The sequence below is a fragment of the Schistocerca piceifrons genome, chromosome 2 (genome assembly GCF_021461385.2).
Source record: "Schistocerca piceifrons isolate TAMUIC-IGC-003096 chromosome 2, iqSchPice1.1, whole genome shotgun sequence".
Taxonomy (NCBI): Eukaryota; Metazoa; Arthropoda; class Insecta; order Orthoptera; family Acrididae; genus Schistocerca; species Schistocerca piceifrons.
Genome location: NC_060139.1, coordinates 887,614,434 through 887,634,175, shown reverse-complemented (window position 1 = coordinate 887,634,175; position 19,742 = coordinate 887,614,434).

Here is a 19,742-nt window from a genome sequence, read left to right as displayed (position 1 = left end):
TCTAAGAGGCTCTGTTTCCGTGTAATGGGCACTTCACGGCTGTTCAAACATGGTTCAAATGGCTCTGAGCACTATGGGACTTAACATCTGAGGTCATCAGTCCCCTAGAACTTAGAACTTCTTAAGCCTAACTAACCTAAGGACATCACACACATCCATGCCCGAGGCAGGATTCGAACCTGCGGCCGTAACGTCCCGCGGTTTCAGACTTAGACGCCTAGAATCACTGGGCCACAGCGGCCGGCTTCACGGCTGCACGGGCTATCTGGGCTTGGAAGTTATTCGATGGTGCCACCTAGCGTCGTATGCAAGATACAATAAATTATTGTGTTATACAAAATTCTTTGGGTTTGAAAATCATTTTTAATATACTGTAGATATAGCCTAAAAAGTTGTGCGTTTTTATGTAGAGTGGAGTAAAGAGAACTTACGTTGAATATGAGTCCTGCGCTCACTTTAAACTGGAGCAGCATCTATTTTTTGGTGTTGTCATTTTACACCGTACATATGTGTTGGGCTGTTGGCAGTGTTTCTACTATGCCCGTCGATCGCATCACGTCACTCTATTCAGTTCTGAGCGCACTAAGTAAAGATACCTAGATAAATAATGTCTCCCACCAAGTATGCGGCCCTGGCGAGGGATTTCGCCTGATATCATGCAGCCCACATAATGTATCTGTCATGCGTCTGTCATGCGTACCCTTCTCCATGAAAATTCTCGGACACACTCTGCAGGGGCAATGAAAATGCTCCTGCAGTGTTTTCCTAGGGAAGTGTTTGGTCACACACAATACAGCCCAGATTTGGCTCCACATGAGTTTCACCTCTGCTCACATGAACCGCTATGAAGAGAACATTTAGGCACAGAGTAGAGAATTATGCGGAAGTCGCATGGAGCTACCTGCTGGACGAGGGTATTGCAAAGTTGGTACAAAGCTACGACAAATATCTAAGTTGGAGCGGTGAACACGTAGAGAAGTAGCTGAAAGGTGTAGCTAACTGCTGAAAATAAAACATTTTTGATTTTCACAGTGGTTTCCATTTCCCGACCGACTGGACCTTACCTTCCAAATAGCCAGCATTTTTCTAATGACATTTTTACCCTTTCCGGGTGCAAATCATAAGTAGGGTGTTTTCGATGAACTACAATCGATGAAGAAAATAGCCATAAAAATGTCAAACAAACGATTTCGTGCTAACCTTAGTTATGCTAACTTGTTTGCTGTTTATATGTATCAAAGTACATAAATGTATCCATGTATATAAATAGTCAAAACTTAACTGAGCTACAAAATTCGTTTAATATAAGCAGCACTCCCAACTGTAGCAGGAAAAATTCTCCTTCTGGAGTGCAAAAAGGCAACTGTGTTCCTCTTTAAAAGACCCTTACAGCTGCCTCCTCATTAGTTATGTGATCTACCCGTCTAATCTTCTGCATTCTTCTGTAGCACCACATTTCTAAAGCTTCTCTTCTCTTCTTGTCTAAACTATTTATCGTCCACGTTTCACTTCCATACGTGGCTACACTCCATACAAATACTTTCAGAAACGACTTCCTGACACTTAAATCTACTCGATGTTAACAAATTTCTCTTCTTCAGAAACGCTTTCCTTGCCATTGCCAGTCTATACTGAATCATACCGGGGGAAAAACGAAAATTATGGCATGACTAAAAGATGGAATCGATTCAGAGGACACATCCTAATGCTTGGAGGAATCGTCAGTCTGATAATAGTGGTGAATGTAGGGAGTAAAAATGGTAAATGGAGACCGAGAGATCAATACAGTAATCAGATTCAAACGAATATAGGTTGCAGTAGTCAGACATAAGAACACAACAACAACAACAACAACAACCAACACATGTTATCGGCCACATTGCATATAGTCTGATTGCTAATGAGATTGGGACGTGAAACGATTGTAGTGCTCATTATAGCCATAGCAGTTGTTTATCTATTGAAGTCTGATATAAAAACCAGAGGCAGCACCATATTACATCAGTTGTACGTTAAAACAATTTTATATAAATATAAACAGAACAAGTAACAGCTGATAATACACTCATCAAAAAACGTTTTGCATCATCCCGGTTCCCAGAACACCTGAAGACAGACGTTGACTGTGGATATTGTATCACAGACACAGTCCCTTTGACTGTTCAGAGATGTCACTAAACCCGCCCAAAGATGTAAACAACCTTGCATGAAGAGCGCCTATTAGATGGAGGGGGTCCGACTGCCGATCAGTTCCAGTCATTCCACCAAGAAGGAGGTTCACGGCTCGTGTTGTATGGGGTCCAACCATGCCTAGATGGTCAATACCGCGGTTCGATCGCGTCCGAATTATTACTTTGTGCCACGAAGGGCTTTCAACAAGGGAAGTGTCCAGGAGTCTCGGAGTGAACCAAAGCAATGTTGTTCGGACATGGGGGAGATACAGAGACAGGAACTGTCGATGACATGCCTCGCTCAGGCCACCCAAGGGCTGCTACTGCAGTGGATGACCGCTACCTATGGATTATGGCTCGGAGGAACCCTGACAGCAACGCCACCATGTTGAATAATGCTTTTCGTACAACCACAGGACGTCGTGTTACGACTCAAACTGTGCGCAATAGGCTGCAAGATGCGCAACTTCACTCCCGACGTCCATGGTGAAGTCCATCTTTGCAACCACGACACCTTGCAGCGCGGTACAGATGGACCCAACAACATGCGGAATTGACCGCTCAGGATCGGCATCACGTTCTCTTCACTGATAAGTGTCGCATATGCCTTCAACCAGGCAATCGTTAGAGACGTGTTTGGAGGCAACCCGGTCAGGCTGAACGCCTTAGACACACTGTCCAGCGGATGCAGCAAGGTGGAGGTTCCCTGCTGTTTTGGGGTGGCATTATGTGGGGCCGACGGACGCCGCTGGTGGTCATGGAAGGTGCCATAACGGCTGTACGATACATGAATGATATCCTCCGGCCGATAGTGCAACCATATCGGCAGCATATTGGGGAAGCATTCATCTTCATGTACGACAATTCGCGTCCCCATCGTACACATCTTGTGAATGACTTCCTTCAGGATAACGACATCGTTCGACTAGAGTGGCCAGCATGTTCTCCAGACATGAACCCTATCGAACATGCCTGGGATAGATTGAAAAAGGCTGTTTATAGACCACGTGACCCACCAACCACCTTGAGAGATCTACGCGGTATCGCCGTTGAGGAGTGGAACAATCTGGACCAACAGTGCCTTGATGAACTTGTTGATAGTATGACACGACGAATACAGGCATGCATCAATGCAAGAGGACGTACTACCGGGTATTAGAGGTACCGGTGTGTACAGCAGTATGGACAACCACCTCTGAAGGTCTCGCTGTATGGTGGTACAACATGCAATGTGTGGTTTTCATGAGCAATAAAAAGGGCGGAAATGATGTTTATGTTGATCTCTATTCCAATTTTCTGTACAGGTTCTGAAACTCTCGGAACCGAGGTTATCCAAAACTTTTTTTGATGTGTGTAGGTCATAATAGCACGTCATGGTAACAGATGGCAAATCAGATTCTTTTGGTTTGTTGATGAGAAAAGGTAAAGAACAGTAAAAATACACAAAGGTTATTTTGCGTGACAACTTCTGTATGAAAAAGTTTAAGCAATACGTAGATGTTGAATTATTGCCTGAAACTCTGTCTTAGCTTTTCAAAGTTTGTTTTGCGTGACAACTTCTGTATGAAAAAGTTTAAGCAATACGTAGATGTTGAATTATTGCCTGAAACTCTGTCTTAGCTTTTTCATAAGTGACGCAGAAAGTTAATTAAGTGGTTTCTTTGAAAGTCATCTTGACATTTAGAACAACCTGACACCGTGGAAAGAAAATTACTGTTCAACAGTTTTAACATCACCACCAGCGGAGGACATCGATAGAGGATCTAAGGCACTACAGTCAACATCTTTGTGACGCCACTAGAGGCGTGATCTTCGGCCTCGTGGTGCTGCACGGTACCAGCACTGAGCTAAGTCTTCGTCACAGGGGACGAGACAGCTAACGTTGACGTCGCGTAGACGGGATACCCAGCGTGAGGAGACACAGCGCCGTCGGAACATGGGACGAGTTGGAACGCGATGTTGCGATCTCTGTGCTCTCCAGCGGCAGTTGGCTTTATGTGGTTCGCGAACCATACAGATTGTTCACGAAACTATACGCGCGCAAAATTCCTTCGCTAGCTCCGTTAAAACGCACATTTCCTCCTTTGTCCCTAAGGTAGTTATGTTGTTCTGTCTGTGGTATACGTAAATAAAAACATTAGTATCCGTGAATATGCAATAAGATGAAAAACGAAGATAAATGCCCAGTCAGTAAGGACGAACTCATTCCTGACAAAGAGAGCAATTATATTTACATAACATCAAATGTTACAGAAATTATTTCTATTATTTCACAACCTTTTAGAAAACGCGAAAGTGAAAAAATTCATTTTACCGGGACGCGAACACTCTACAAATTCTCCCTCAATTCTGTAATTTGGCGCCTCTACCAACTACACTACATTAATGATCAGCAAAAGCGACGTTGTATTTTGTGTTACGACTATCAACGGCTTTAATCGCCGAAATGTTATTAACTGATATTTAATTATAACAAATCCTAAAAAGAATCATGTTTTTCGACACTCTTCAATGTACCGTTGGCTTAAAATGGCTCAACTTCGTAACACGCGGGTTTTAACGCGAAAGCTATTAAATATTATAATTCTTTAACCAATTATATGACGTTTCCCATCATTTCATTACATCAAATAGTACCAGTAGCTATTCGTTCTTGAGACATCCAGTGTGCTAGTGCTTAGAAACAGCGTATGTTCATAGGGTGTAAGGTATAACATAAAACCCACCGAATATGGGCTTCTACTGAACACGGCAAATACAATATGGCTGCTCGCTTTCTGCTTGTGACGTAGAGAGCGCTCTTGCTCCTTATTGGATCTACCTTACGTGGCACGTTGCCGAAATATCGTAAGTGTTCCACGTGACGCAATGGCTGCTCAGCGCGGTATAGCAGGAGCACAAAACTCGTAGACAAGGGCTTTATGTAAGTGACCGACTGAGGGCCAATCTTGTTTAGCACGTCACATGAGCCCAGTTCAATCCCGTATAGCTGCTTTATGCTATTCGGATATCGATCGTCCTACGGACACTGACTTTCTGGCTGAGGTCCTTGGTATTTATGCAGTGCTCCGCTCACGACAACCTCAGCTTTGTCCACGGATAACGCTTTCGTATCAGGTCGGCCACTTTAACAACGACGAATTCTTAGCATATCGTATTTACGGCGACGATTTCGCTTCTGGTTCCTGTGTTATGAAACTCAGGTTTATGGAACTGTGACTCCAACAGCAGCTACAAGAGCAACAGTTTTCGGCTCGTGGGCAACTGCACAAAAAGCAGCAGGCCGCCCTTCTCTAGCTCGTGTCTCATCAGGAAAAAGTCAGATGATTACCTTGGCCATGCCCCCACGACCATTCGCTGCATTCGACGAGACAGAGAGCTGGGATGTCTACGTCTGTCGTCTGCGTTTAACATTTCTGGTATGCAGCAAAATACTTCGCTTTTATCTTCTAGTAGTCGTTTGTATGAAGTGGTGCAAAAATTGAAAGCACTCTAGGATCCAGTGATTTGTCTTTCAATGGTCTCAATGCTCCGTTAACGAGTACTATGGTCAGCAGACGTATCTAGACTACAGTTTAATCAGTGTGATGAACAAGATGGATAGTCTGGTTCAGTACGCCACATGAGCTCAGATTAGTCTCGTCAAGCTGCTATTCAGATATCGATCGTGCTTTGGACACTCACATTCTGGCTAACGTTCTTAGTGTGTATATAGCGCTCCGCTAGCGACAACCTCAATAGCAAGGGTAGTCGTGCGCAGTTAGAGCTGCTGACTGCATGGCTTCGCACGCAAGTGCAATTTAACCTCCTATGCAGAATCATTAATTCGAGATGTGTTTGTGTGCCTTACTCATGACAGGGAGGTCGCTGCAGAAGCTTTGGCTAAATCTGATCCTAGTCTTGGTGAACTACTTCAGACAGCTAAATCTTTCGAGATTACTTCGGAAGCTCTGCATGTTGCGAATGGATCAGGAAGGGAAATGACAAGTAGTGGTACAGGGTACACTCCGCCACACACCGTACGGTGGTTTGCGGAGTAGCTATGTAGGTGTAGGCAGGTAGACACATATCTGTATCCCACGATTTTGGCACCTCAGTGTAAGCAAAAGGCTATTTTGGTCATTGTCTTTACGAGACAGCACTCATTATGCAATGTGTAAGTACGAGATATACAGACATATTTGCCTGCCGTTGTGGACGAGCGGTTCTAGGCGCTACAGTCTGGAACCGCGAGACCGCTACGGTCGCAGGTACGAATCCTGCCTCGGGCATAGATGTGTGTGATGTCCTTAGGTTAGTTAGTTTTAAGCAGTTCTAAGTTGTAGGGGACTGATGACCTCAGATGTGCTCAGAGCCATTTGAACCATTTTTTGAACAGGCATATTTCTTTCCGTTTGCTGAATCTATGTATGGGTTTGTGTATTTGTTTCCATTCAACTTTACAAGTCAAAAAGCATTTCCAATTTGTTTTTTGTGGCATTGGAATTACATATTACGCCTGTCTTAGAAGCATCAGGACTGTATATCACTACTTGTGAGAATAGTATTTGGTTTTCTAAACAAATGCACGTTTTCCGAAGTATCTGGAAGCTAGAGTGATAGAACTTTCGTAGATCGGATATCCAGGCAATGTTTCGTTGTAGGAGAGAATCTATATGCTCTGAGAGATAGATATTGTAATAATATCCCAAAAATAAGCATAACTGAGTGAAGAGGCGCATGGAAATGCTATTAGTATAAGAGGCAGTCAGATTTCTGTCTGTAAATAAAAGGAGTATTATGTGTTTCCAATATGCGGTTGCTTTAAATCTTTGGAAAATCAGAGCATAACAGTATGTGCAGAAGGAACTGAGGTCTTGCTACACTCCTCTAGAAGTTTCCCGTGCTGTACTCGCTAACCAAGAGTGGGTTTACATGCGCTTAATGCTACGTTACGCTCGCTCGCTTTCAGGTTTTTTTTTTTAAACGAAAGCAGTAAAAATCTTATATCACCACAAAAGAATGTATTATCTATGCTACATACTCTGATTTCGTAATTTTCCGTTTACCGTTTTAGTTTTGACTGTAATTAACAATTTATATGTTTTTTGATCTAACAGACAACAATTCCTATGAAACTGAAAAGTTATTGCTAGATATGTTTCTAAAAGAACCACTCACCCTGATTGCCATTGTTACATATTCTTAGATATTTCACGTTCTTTACATTTACTTACGACAATCTTAGCAGGTTAGGTACCAGGAATGTTAGAAGCACAAACACCATTTCTTGATGTATTAAGGAACAGGTCATTTAATGAGGATGTATAAAGCTGGAGACATATAAAGTAAAATTTCCAGGCTCAGTGTACTTTTAATTTTACCTCGGCGCCTCCTGCGTGAAATGGATCTGTTCAAAATATGTTTCACGTTTTATAATCAAGTGCGAAGATAAGAAGATTGCGTTTCTAAGTCAATGCAGTCGAGAGATGCAGCCATTTACGTCATATATTTCGATAACAGCCAACTCACTTATCACATACTATTTTGCACAGTCTGTGTTTTACGATATACTATGTAATGTCCTTTAGACATATATGCTTGTCTGTAGGACACTGCATAGTACACCTTAATACACAGACACTGCGAAATAGTATTACATGACTAGGCAGGCCGCGACAGTTACAAATAAGTTTTTGTATGTCCATCCTTCTGACTGAAGGTTTGAGGTACTTCGGTCGTTCACTTACGTAATAAAATTGAACACTCACAGCCGTCCTTTTCCTGTTATTATATAGTTACCAGTTTCGGTAATTCAAAACACCATTTTGAGGCGTTAACTGAACCTCAGGGAGTGAACTCCCATCGTATATAGTAAGTTGGTAGCTGGTGGTTGCGGACACACCATCGCTGTTAGAGTCTACGGAAACCAGTTTATAGATGTTGGCCACTGTTGGTATCGTGTATGCGATGAGAGTTAATACCCTCAGCGTCAGTTAAGGCCTGAAGATTGTGTCTGAATCACGAAAAAGGAAGCTATATAATAGATAACATCAAAAGGACGGTTCCACTACACTGCAGAAGTTACAAATAAGTCTCTCCCTGTGCGGAAAAAACAGCAACTGCACGAGTGGGACTGCAGGACATGGACACTCAGTGACATAAGTAAGTTCACATCTATGTAGATACACCGAAAGCCACCGTAAGGTGCGTGTTGGAGGGTCCCCTTTACCACCACTTGTCATTTACGCTCCCGTTACACTCCCAAATAGAGCGGTGGAAATATGACTGTCTGTACGCTTCCGTATGTGCCTTATTTTATCATATCTGAGCTTCGTAGTCCTTAAGCGCGATGTATGTTGGAGACAGTGGAATCGTTCGGCAGTCAACTTCCAATAGCGGTTCTCTAAATTTTCTCAGTAGCGTTTCTCGAAAAGATCGTCGCCTTCCCTCCAGGGATTCTCATTTGACTTCCCGAAGCAACTCCGTAACACTTACGTGTTGTTCGAACGCACCGGTAGCAAATCTAGCAATCCGAATCTGAATTGCTTCCATGCCTTCCTTCAATCCGACCTGGTACGGATCCCAAACACTAGAGCAATTCTCAAGAAAAGGTCGCGCCAGCGGCTTATATGCCGTCTGCTTTATAAGTGAGCTACTCTTCCCTAAAGTTCTCCCAATAAACTCAAGTCGACCATTAGTCTTCCCTACCACCGTTTCACCTCGTATCGCTTACTGCCACGTATTGAAACGGCTTGACTTTGTCAAGCAGGAACAAGTAATACTGTATCTGAACATTACAGGTTTGCTCTCCCTACTTATGCGCATTTACTTACATTTTCTGGAAAATTGCTCAAGTCACACCAATAACCAAAAAGGGAAGTAGGAGTAATCCGCTGAATTACTAACGTCGATTTGCAGTAGGGTTTAGGAACATATACTGTATTCGAACATTATGACACATTTATTGACACATAGTCATCACGGTTTCAGAAAATATCGTTCTTGTGAAACAACTAGCTCTTTATACCCATGAAGTAATAAGTGCTATCGACAGGGGATTGATTCCATATTTTTAGATTTCCAGAAGGCTTTCGACACCGTTCCTCACAAGCGTCTTCTAACCAAACTGCGTGCCTACGGAGTATCGCCTCATTTGTGCGACTGGATTCATGATTTCCTGTCAGAAAGGTCACAGTTCGTAGTAATAGAAGGAAAGACATCGAGTAAAACAGAAGTAATATCCGGCGTTTCCCAAGGAAGTGTTATAGGCCCTCTATTGTTCCTGATCCATATTAACGACATAGGAGACAATCTGAGTAGCCGTCTTAGATTGTTTGCAGATGATGCTGTCATTTACCGTCTTGTAAAGTCATCAGATGATCAAAACGACTTGCAAAATGATTTAGATAAAATATCTGTATGGTGCGAAAACTGGCAATTGACCCTGAATAAAGAAAAGTGTGAAGTTATTCACATGAATACTAAAAGAAATCAGCTAAATTGCGATTACGCGATAAGTCACACAAATCTGAAGTCTGTAAATTCAGCTAAATACTTAGGGATTACAATTACAAATAACCTAAATTGGAACGATCACTTAGATAATATTGTGGGTAGAGCAAACCAAAGATTGCGATTCATTGGCAGAGCACTTAGAAGGTGCAACAGGTCTACTAAAGAGACTGCTTACACCACGCTTGTTCGCCGTATTCTGGAGTACTGCTGTGCGGTGTGGGATCCGCATCAGGTGGGACTGACGGATGACATCGATAAAGTACAAAGAAGGGCAGCTCGTTTTGCATCATCGCGAAATAGGGGAGATAGTGTAACAGAAATGATACGTGAATTGGAGTGGCAATCATTAAAAAAAAGGCGGTTTTCGTTGCGACTGGATCTTCTTATGAAATTTCAATCACAGTTTTCTCCTCCGATTGCGAAAATATTCTGTTGCCACCCACCTACATAGGGAGAAATGATCATCATGATAAAGTAAGAGAAATCAGGGCTCGCACAGAAAAATTTAAGTGCTCTTTTTTCGAGAGTGGAACGGTAGACAGCTTGAAGGTGGTTCATTGAACCCTCTGCCAGGCACTTTATTGTGAATAGCAGAGTAATCACGTAGATGTAGATGTTTCCCACATTTAGATCTAGCTGCCATTCATCACACCAACTAAGTCGTCTTGTATCTTCCTACAGTCACTCAATTTCGACAACATACCGTACACTACGGCATCATCAGCAAACAATAACAGATTGCTGTCCACCCTGTCCGCCAAATTATTTATGTATACAGAGAACAACAGCGGTCCTATCACACTTCCCTGCGGCACTCCTGACGATACCCTTGTCTCTGATGAACACTCGCCTTGGAGGACAACGTTATTTAAGGAATCTTTGAGCCACTCACATATCTGTGAACTTAATCCGTCTGCTCGAACCTTCATTAACAGCCTGCTATGGGGGACCGTGTTCGGTCAATCACGGAGCTGTGCTCGAATAGCCGCAGTGGTTAAGGCGACCGCTCGTGTGAAGTGGAAAATCCGGATTCGACTACCGGTTAGGCATAAATTTTCATATGTCACTAATAAATAGTGCAAGTGGAGTCTAATTGTATTCGCAACTGCGAATGCGTTGTTTCTATCTCACGCATCAAAATATATAGAGTACTCTGCGTTGACCTAGAATCACGAAATTTGCCAAGAAGCAAGATCTCACGGTATAAGCGAATGAAAAAAGGGGAAAACTGTTAAATTGTCATTATTTCCCGTCAAAAAATTATTTTTTACAGTTTGTTGTCTGTCTGTCTGTCTCTCCGTCTGTTAAGACCCTCTTTTCTAAGGAACGGATACACATATCAAATTGGAATGTATCTCACAAACTGAGATCTATGGTCCTTTGGCAGTGTAAGAAATTTAAGCTCCTAAGCCAATGCAATAAAAAGATACGACCATATATGTCACATATTTTGATACTCTCAAACTCCTCTTCTAAAGCAATAAAGTTCTTTAGCGTTGACCTAGAATCATAAAATTTGACAGGAAGCAACGTCTCACAGTGGAAATTTTTGTAAAGGCTTCGTCTCTACTGCTGTGGAGGCCGAATTGCCACTGCCGTTACGATGGGCCGAGTTTGTGAGTTCGTGAAACGACTTCTGATGCAGTACGCTCCTAAGACAATTTCTCCTTGCCACTATTACACAGCTGTGCCCAAGAGTCAGGTAACAGCATAGAAGAACGAAGGTTCTACAACAATCCAACAAATTAGTAACAAAGTTACACAAATGAGGTAAAAAGGTTTACTTCTCTTTCTGACTTGTCGAATAATGAAGTCTGCAACACTGCATGTAATATAACACATAAAAGGCCCTCAATGGTCAAGTGCAAATAATTGTAGGTAAATTTCATAGTACATACCAAATGCAATTTACAACTGTCTGTTCACTTCTAAGAGTTCACTAAAGGACGTTCCCTGTCTAAGTGAGCTCTGGAGATGATCTATAACCAAGTGGGCGAGAACTGCTCTACTATCTTTCAAGTAGGCTTCCGTCCGTTCTCGTCCGTCATTGGCGGATTGTAATCTGCCGGGAATTGGCCAAGGCGAAGTCGCTAACTAAATCCTCAGCGCGTCCCGTGGCGCTGGTGGATCTCGCGCAAGTGGCGAGTGTCTATGGCATTCGCACCAGCTCGCATCTTTGCGCCTGTGGTGCTTTTCCCTGGCTGTGTCTTGTTCGGACGACACAGCAGAAGTGAAGCGGGAAATCTGAAAATTATTAATTTGCAATTGTGTCGTATAATTTTTTTTCCAGTTTCTGTCCGTCTGTTTGTGTGCCCGTCTGTTAAGATCGCTTTTCCTCAGGAACGGGTATAGCTGTAGAGGTTAAAATTAATAAGTACCAAGGTATATGGTCCTTTGGCTACATAAATAATTAAGCTTCTAACTCAATGTAATCGAAAGATAGGGCCATATGTGCCACATATTTTGATATTCTCAGACTCACTAATCGACACCTATACATGGCCTGGTGTTCAAGCAGTAAATCGCGCGACTGGAAACAGAGAGATCATGGGATGGAATATTTATCGGTACACGGTACACGCGTGTCTGTTGTTCATGCATTAAAGCCAGCAGATGTGCCTCAGCGCCTCCAGTTTTGTGAATGGCTGTTCGCTGATGTAACAATGAATAGCTTGGACATGGATCTGTTCTTTATGTCTAATAAAGTCTGGTTTCATCTGAGTGCCTATGTCCACTTACAGAATCTCAGGTTCTGGACAGTGAAGAATCCGCATGACTTCCACTCAACACCACTGCAAGATCAGAAGGTGCATGCCGCATTATTGATCCCATCTTCTTTCATCAGACGCTGATTTTGGCACGTGCAACAGACAACATTTTGAAACTATTTGTGGGAGCATTAATGGAGGAGGAAAAGACCTACGGTTACTTCCAACAGGATGGAGCGACTGTCCATACAGCCGGCCAAACCGTGGAGCACATTTACGCGACCTTCACCTGACAGAGTTGTTAGCAGAGCTCAGTCTGGTCGCGACCCTAGCTGGCCAACCAGGTCACCTGATCTGTCAGTGTGCGATTACTTTAAGTGGTTAGCTCTCAAGTCTAAGTTATACTGCAGCAACCCTCATAGTCTTCAAGAACTACAACAGAAGATCTTGATGAGACTACAGCAATTCGAGGTGTCCAGCTTCGGTCCGCCTTCAGCAACTTGCTGACCAGGGCCCAGAAGTGCCAAGAGATGAATGGTGGTCACTTTCAACATATACTGTATTCCCTTTCCTCTGCTCTGTTTCTTTGTACCATGGAACTCTGTATTACGGGCCGCTTTTTATTTGTCCAACCCTGCATTATGCTCGCTACTGCATTCCGGACAGGACTGAAGGTTCTTCGACGTGCTTGACGTATGTCGCAACGCAGAGGAGCCAGAGCGTTTCTCATCCGCCTGAACATTACAGCAGGCAGCAGTCTTACCGAAGCACTTAAGACACCCACGAGACGCCGGTGATCTGGGCACCTGTACACTCGAGTGAGACTCAGGAACAGAACTACACAGTGTCCCAGTTTCGTTAGGACTACTTGTGTAAAATTACAAACTGCAATACTATCTCGTAGCGAGTTGCGGCGTTACGATCCTTGAGACTTCAATAACAGTCTTGTGGAAGACCAGCAGGAATCCTCGTCGTGAATGTGATGGTACGTGTCTGACATTCGTCGGATAAATATCGGTGGAGCAGCGAGGCGGCATCAAGTTTTGTGTAAAGTTTTGTGTTTGTGGTCTAGAATTCATCGAATTTAACCCAAATACCGAGAGGCAGCTACCTGGTAGGCCTTCACGACAACAACCCCAGCCCACATAGTGAATATCGTGCGCGACGTTTTTCCCAGCAAACGGATCACAGTCCTGGACCACACGCCACATGCGTGGGATCTGGGCCCAGCCCACTTCTGATTGTACCGCAGACTCAAGTTGGCTATGAAATGACACCATTAAGATGCAGTTAAGGATATCCAAGAAAACTATACTGCCATATTAAATGCAGTTCCAAAACAGGGCCACAGCGACTGCTTCAAAACACCTTTAAAACAATTTCAGTTGTGTATTGATTCAGCAGGAGACTATTTTGAACAAATACAGTGGTTTTTTGAATATAATCCATGACTTATATTTTCCATAGCCACAGTCTTCATGGAGCTCTCTATGTTCCTCCCTACGAGTCCTAATTTATCGTATCTTATCTTCGTGGTCCTTACGCTCAATATATGTTGGCCGCAGTAGAATCGTTCGGCAGTCAGCTTCAGATCGCGGTTCTCTAAATTTTCTCGAAAGTGTTTCTCGAAAAGAATGTCGCCTTCTGTCCAGAGACACCCATTTGAGTTCCCGCAGCATCTACGTACACTTGCGTGTTGTACGGACCTACGGGTAACAAATATCTAGCAGCCCGTCTGTGAATTGCTTCGTCTTCCTTCAATCCGACCTGGTACGGATTCCAAACACTCGCGCAGTACTCAAGAATAGGTCGCACCAGCGTCATATATGCGATCTGATTTACAGGTGAACTACTCTTCCCCAACCGAAATCGACCATTCGCCTTCCCTACCATAGTTCGCACATGCTCCTTCCACCTCATATTGCTTTACAACGCTACGCCCAGATATTTAAACGGCTTGACTGTGTCAAGCAGGATCCTGGTAATACTGCAACCGAACATTACAGGTTTGATCTTCCTACTAACCCCCATTAACTTACATTTTTCCACATTTATGGCTAACTGCCTTTTGTCACACCAAATGGAAATTTTGTCTAATTCATCTTGTATCTTCCTACAGTCACTCAACTTCGACACCTCACCGTAAACCACGGCATCATCAGCAAATAACCGCAGGTTGCTGCCCACCCTGTCCGCCAAATCGTTTATGCGTATAGAGAACAACAGTGCCCCTGCCACACTTCCCTGGGGCACTCCTGACGATACCCTTGTCTTTAGTGAACATTCGCCGTCGAAGACAACACACTGTGTTCCACTATTTAAAAGTCCTCGAGCCACTCATATCTGTGAACTTATTCCATATGCTCGTACCTTCGTTAACTGCCTGCTATGGGGCACCGTGTCTAATGCTTTCCGGAAATCTAGAAATATGGAGTCTGCCTGCTGCCCGTCGTCAATAGTTCTCAGTATATCACGTGAGAAAAGGGCAAGCGATGTTTTTTTTAAAACCATGCTGATTCGTAGACGTAATCTTCTCAGTCTCAATAAAGTTTATTATACCTGAGCTGAGAATATATTCAAGGACTCTGCAGCAAATAAAAGTTAAGGATACTGGTCTGTAACTTTGCGAGTCCGTTCTCTTACCCTACTTATGGACTGGAGTCACCTGCGCTTTTTTCCCGTCGCTTGGGACCTTGTGCTGGGCGAGAGATTCACTTTAAATGCGAGCTAAATAAGGGGACAATACCGTATAGTGCTATTTGTAATATCTAACTGCGATGTATATATGCAGATGGTGGTGGTTTCGGTACACAAGGTATAAACGGGCAGTGCATTGGTGGAGCTGTCATCTGGACTCATGTGATTCATATGAAAAGGTGTCAAAAAATGGTTCAAATGGCTCTGAGCACTATGGGACTTAACATCTGAGGTCATCACATCAGTCCCCTAGAACTCAGAACTACTTAAACCTAACTAACCTAAGGACATCACACACATCCATGCCCAAGACAGGATTCGAACCTGCGACCGTAGCAGTCGCGCGGTTCCGGACTGAAGCGCCTAGAACCGCTCGGCCACCACGGCCGGCTGAAAAGCTGTGCGATGCGCTTATGGGTGCACGACGGGAATTGACAGACATTCAACGCCGAATGGTAGTTGGATGTAGACGCATGGGACATTCCATTTCGGAAATCGTTAGGAAGTTTAATCTGAGATCCACAGTATCAAGAGAGTGCCGAGAATACCAAATTTCAGGTATTACCTCTCCCGGCGGACAACGTAGTGCCGAACGGCCTTCACTTAGCTACCGAGTGGAATGACGTTTCCGTAGAGTTGTCGGTAATAGGAAACAAGCAACACTTCTTGAAATGACAGCAGAAATCGATGTGGGACGCACGACAAGCGGCGAAATTTTGCGTGTAGCGGCTATGGCAACAGACGACCGACGGGATTGCCTTTGCTAACAGCACGACATCGCCTGCAGGTGCCTCTCCAGGGCTCGTCACCATATCGGTTGAATCCTAGACCTGGAAAACCGTGGCCTGGTCAGATGAACCCCGATTTCGGTGAGCAAGAGCTGTCAGTAGGTTTCGAGTGTGGCGCAGACCTCACGAGGCAATGGACCCAAGTTGTCAACAAGGCAGTGTGCAAGCTGGTGGTGGTTCCATAATGGTGTGGACTGTTTTTACATGGAATGATCTGGCTCCTCTGTTCCAACTGAATCCATCACTGACTGGAAATATTTGTGTTCGGCTACGTGGAGACCATTTGCAGTCATTCATGGACCTCATGTTCTCAAACCACAATGCAATTTTTATGGATTACAATGCGCCATGTCACTGGGCCACAGTTGTTCGCTATTGTTCTGAAGAACATTCTGGATAATTCAAGTGAGATCGTCCGGCGTAAATCCCATCAACATTTATGAGAAAAAATCCTGCACCGGCAACACTTCCGCAATTATGGATGGTTGTAGAGGCAGCACGGGTTAGTACTTCTGCAGGGGACTTCCGACGACTTGTTGGGTTCGTACTGCGTCAAGTTGCTTCTCTATGCTGGGCAAAAGGAAGTCAGGTACGGCATTAGGAGGTATCTCACGACTTTTGTCATCTCAGTGTATTGCATTCAGCTGTACTGTGAAGATGTTTCTTTGGCGGTGTGATCATCAACATGATGTTCAAAAATGATTATACCATCTAAATGAATAACTAAATCTTGTTCTCATTCCTACACAATTTCCTATTAGTGCATGATATTATGCTGCTCAGTGTCTCCACTCTGTGCATGTCCTCAGTCACAGAGGCGAGTTCACTACATTTAATAATTTAGAAATAATCATGGAGAAAGCAAATTGTTTTGCGAATTTAGAAACACTCGATAGTACATACGGTACTCATGATGAAATGATCTTGAAAAAAAATACACTCCTGGAAATGGAAAAAAGAACACATTGACACCGGTGTGTCAGACCCACCATACTTGCTCCGGACACTGCGAGAGGGCTGTACAAGCAATGATCACACGCACGGCACAGCGGACACACCAGGAACCGCGGTGTTGGCCGTCGAATGGCGCTAGCTGCGCAGCATTTGTGCACCGCCGCCGTCAGTGTCAGCCAGTTTGCCGTGGCATACGGAGCTCCATCGCAGTCTTTAACACTGGTAGCATGCCGCGACAGCGTGGACGTGAACCGTATGTGCAGCTGACGGACTTTGAGCGAGGGCGTATAGTGGGCATGCGGGAGGCCGGGTGGACGTACCGCCGAATTGCTCAACACGTGGGGCGTGAGGTCTCCACAGTACATCGATGTTGTCGCCAGTGTGCAGCGGAAGGTGCACGTGCCCGTCGACCTGGGACCGGACCGCAGCGACGCACGGATGCACGCCAAGACCGTAGGATCCTACGCAGTGCCGTAGGGGACCGCACCGCCACTTCCCAGCAAATTAGGGACACTGTTGCTCCTGGGGTATCGGCGAGGACCATTCGCAACCGTCTCCATGAAGCTGGGCTACGGTCCCGCACACCGTTAGGCCGTCTTCCGCTCACGCCCCAACATCGTGCAGCCCGCCTCCAGTGGTGTCGCGACAGGCGTGAATGGAGGGACGAATGGAGACGTGTCGTCTTCAGCGATGAGAGTCGCTTCTGCCTTGGTGCCAATGATGGTCGTATACCTGTTTGGCGCCGTGCAGGTGAGCGCCACAATCAGGACTGCATACGACCGAGGCACACAGGGCCAACGCCCGGCATCATGGTGTGGGGAGCGATCTCCTACACTGGCCGTACACCACTGGTGATCGTCGAGGGGACACTGAATAGTGCACGGTACATCCAAACCGTCATTGAACCCATCGTTCTACCATTCCTAGACCGGCAAGGGAACTTACTGTTCCAACAGGACAATGCACGTCCGCATGTATCCCATGCCACCCAACGTGCTCTAGAAGGTGTAAGTCAACTACCCTGGCCAGCAAGATCTCCGGATCTGTCCCCCATTGAGCATGTTTGGGACTGGATGAAGCGTCGTCTCACGCGGTCTGCACGTCCAGCACGAACGCTGGTCCAACTGAGGCGCCAGGTGGAAATGGCATGGCAAGCCGTTCCACAGGACTACATCCAGCATCTCTACGATCGTCTCCATGGGAGAATAGCAGCCTGCATTGCTGCGAAAGGTGGATATACACTGTACTAGTGCCGACATTGTGCATGCTCTGTTGCCTGTGTCTATGTGCCTGTGGTTCTGTCAGTGTGATCATGTGATGTATCTGACCCCAGGAATGTGTCAATAAAGTTTCCCCTTCCTGGGACAATGAATTCACGGTGTTCTTATTTCAATTTCCAGGAGTGTAGTTTAATAACTATAATTATACAATTATGAAAATGTGATGTTTTTCTTCGTTTCTCGCAAGTCTCTTTTAACAGGTAACCTGTAAACCACTACGGCAGGAATTTACAGACTGTTTCCGATACCTACCGATCAGAACCAGGGTGGCAGGGGATTTAAAACATTATACAGATTGTTTCCTTATACTGATCATGAATTTACGGACTTCACGCCCTCTGCGTGCTGGCACTGACCTGAGATAAGAGATTTACTATCATTGCAATATTCTAGTGGCGCTCGACAGAAGTCTTTTCGCGTCATTGTTTGCTATTGATAAGCGGAAGAGAAATAATACATACAGCAACTTGGCGCACCACTGGTCACAGAACCAGAGCTGAATGTGGAGCAGGCATTCCCCAGATAACGCTATGGATATACTCGCATCTTGCATCATAAAATTACACTGAAGCGCCAAAGAAACTGGTATAGGCGTGGGTATTAAAATACAGAGATATGTAAACAGGAAGAATACGGCGCTGCGGTCGCCAACGCCTGTATGAGACAACAACGTCTGACGCAGTTGTTAGACCAGTTACTGCTGCTACAGTGGCAGGTTATCAAGATTTAAATAAGTTTGAACGTGGTGTTATAGCCGAAGCAAGAGCGATGGGACACAGCATCTCCGAGGTGGCAATGAAGTGGGGAATTTCCCATATGACCATTTCACAAGTGTACCACGAATATCAGGAATCCGGTAAAACATCAAATCTCCGATATCGCTGCGGCCGGTTCAGATCCTGCAAGAACGGGACCAACGACGACTGAAGAGAATCGTCCTGCTTGACAGAAATGCAACCCTTCCGCAAATTGCTGCTGATTTCAATGCTGGGGCATCAACAAGTGTCAGCGTGCGAACTATTCAACGGAACATCATCGATATGGGCTTTCGGAGCCGAAGGTCTACTCGCGTATCCTTGATGACTGCACGACACAATGTTTCACGCTTCGCCTGGGCCCGTCAACACCAACATTGGACTACTGATGACTGGAAACAATGTTGCCTGGTCGGTCGATTCTCGTTTCAATTTGTATCGAGCGGATGGAAGCGTACGGCTATGGAAACAGCCTCATGAATTCATGGACCTGCATGTCAGCAGGGGACTGTTCAAGCTGGGGGAGGCTCTGTGTTAGTGTGGGGCGTGTGCAGTTGGAGTGATACGGGACCCCTGACACGTCTAGATACGACTCTGACAGGTGACACGTACGCAAGCATCCTGTCTGATCACCTGCATCCGTTCATGTCATTGTGCATCCCGATGGACTTGGGCAATTCCAGCAGAACAATGCGACACTCCAAAGGTCCAGAATTGCTACAGAGTGGCCACAGAAACATTTTTCTGAGTTTAAACACTACCGCTGGCCCCCAAATTCCCCACACATGAACATTATTGAACGTATCTGGGATGCCTTTTAACGTGCTGTTCAGAAGAGATCTCCTCCCCTGATACTCTTACGGATTTATGGACAGTCCTGCAGGATTCATGG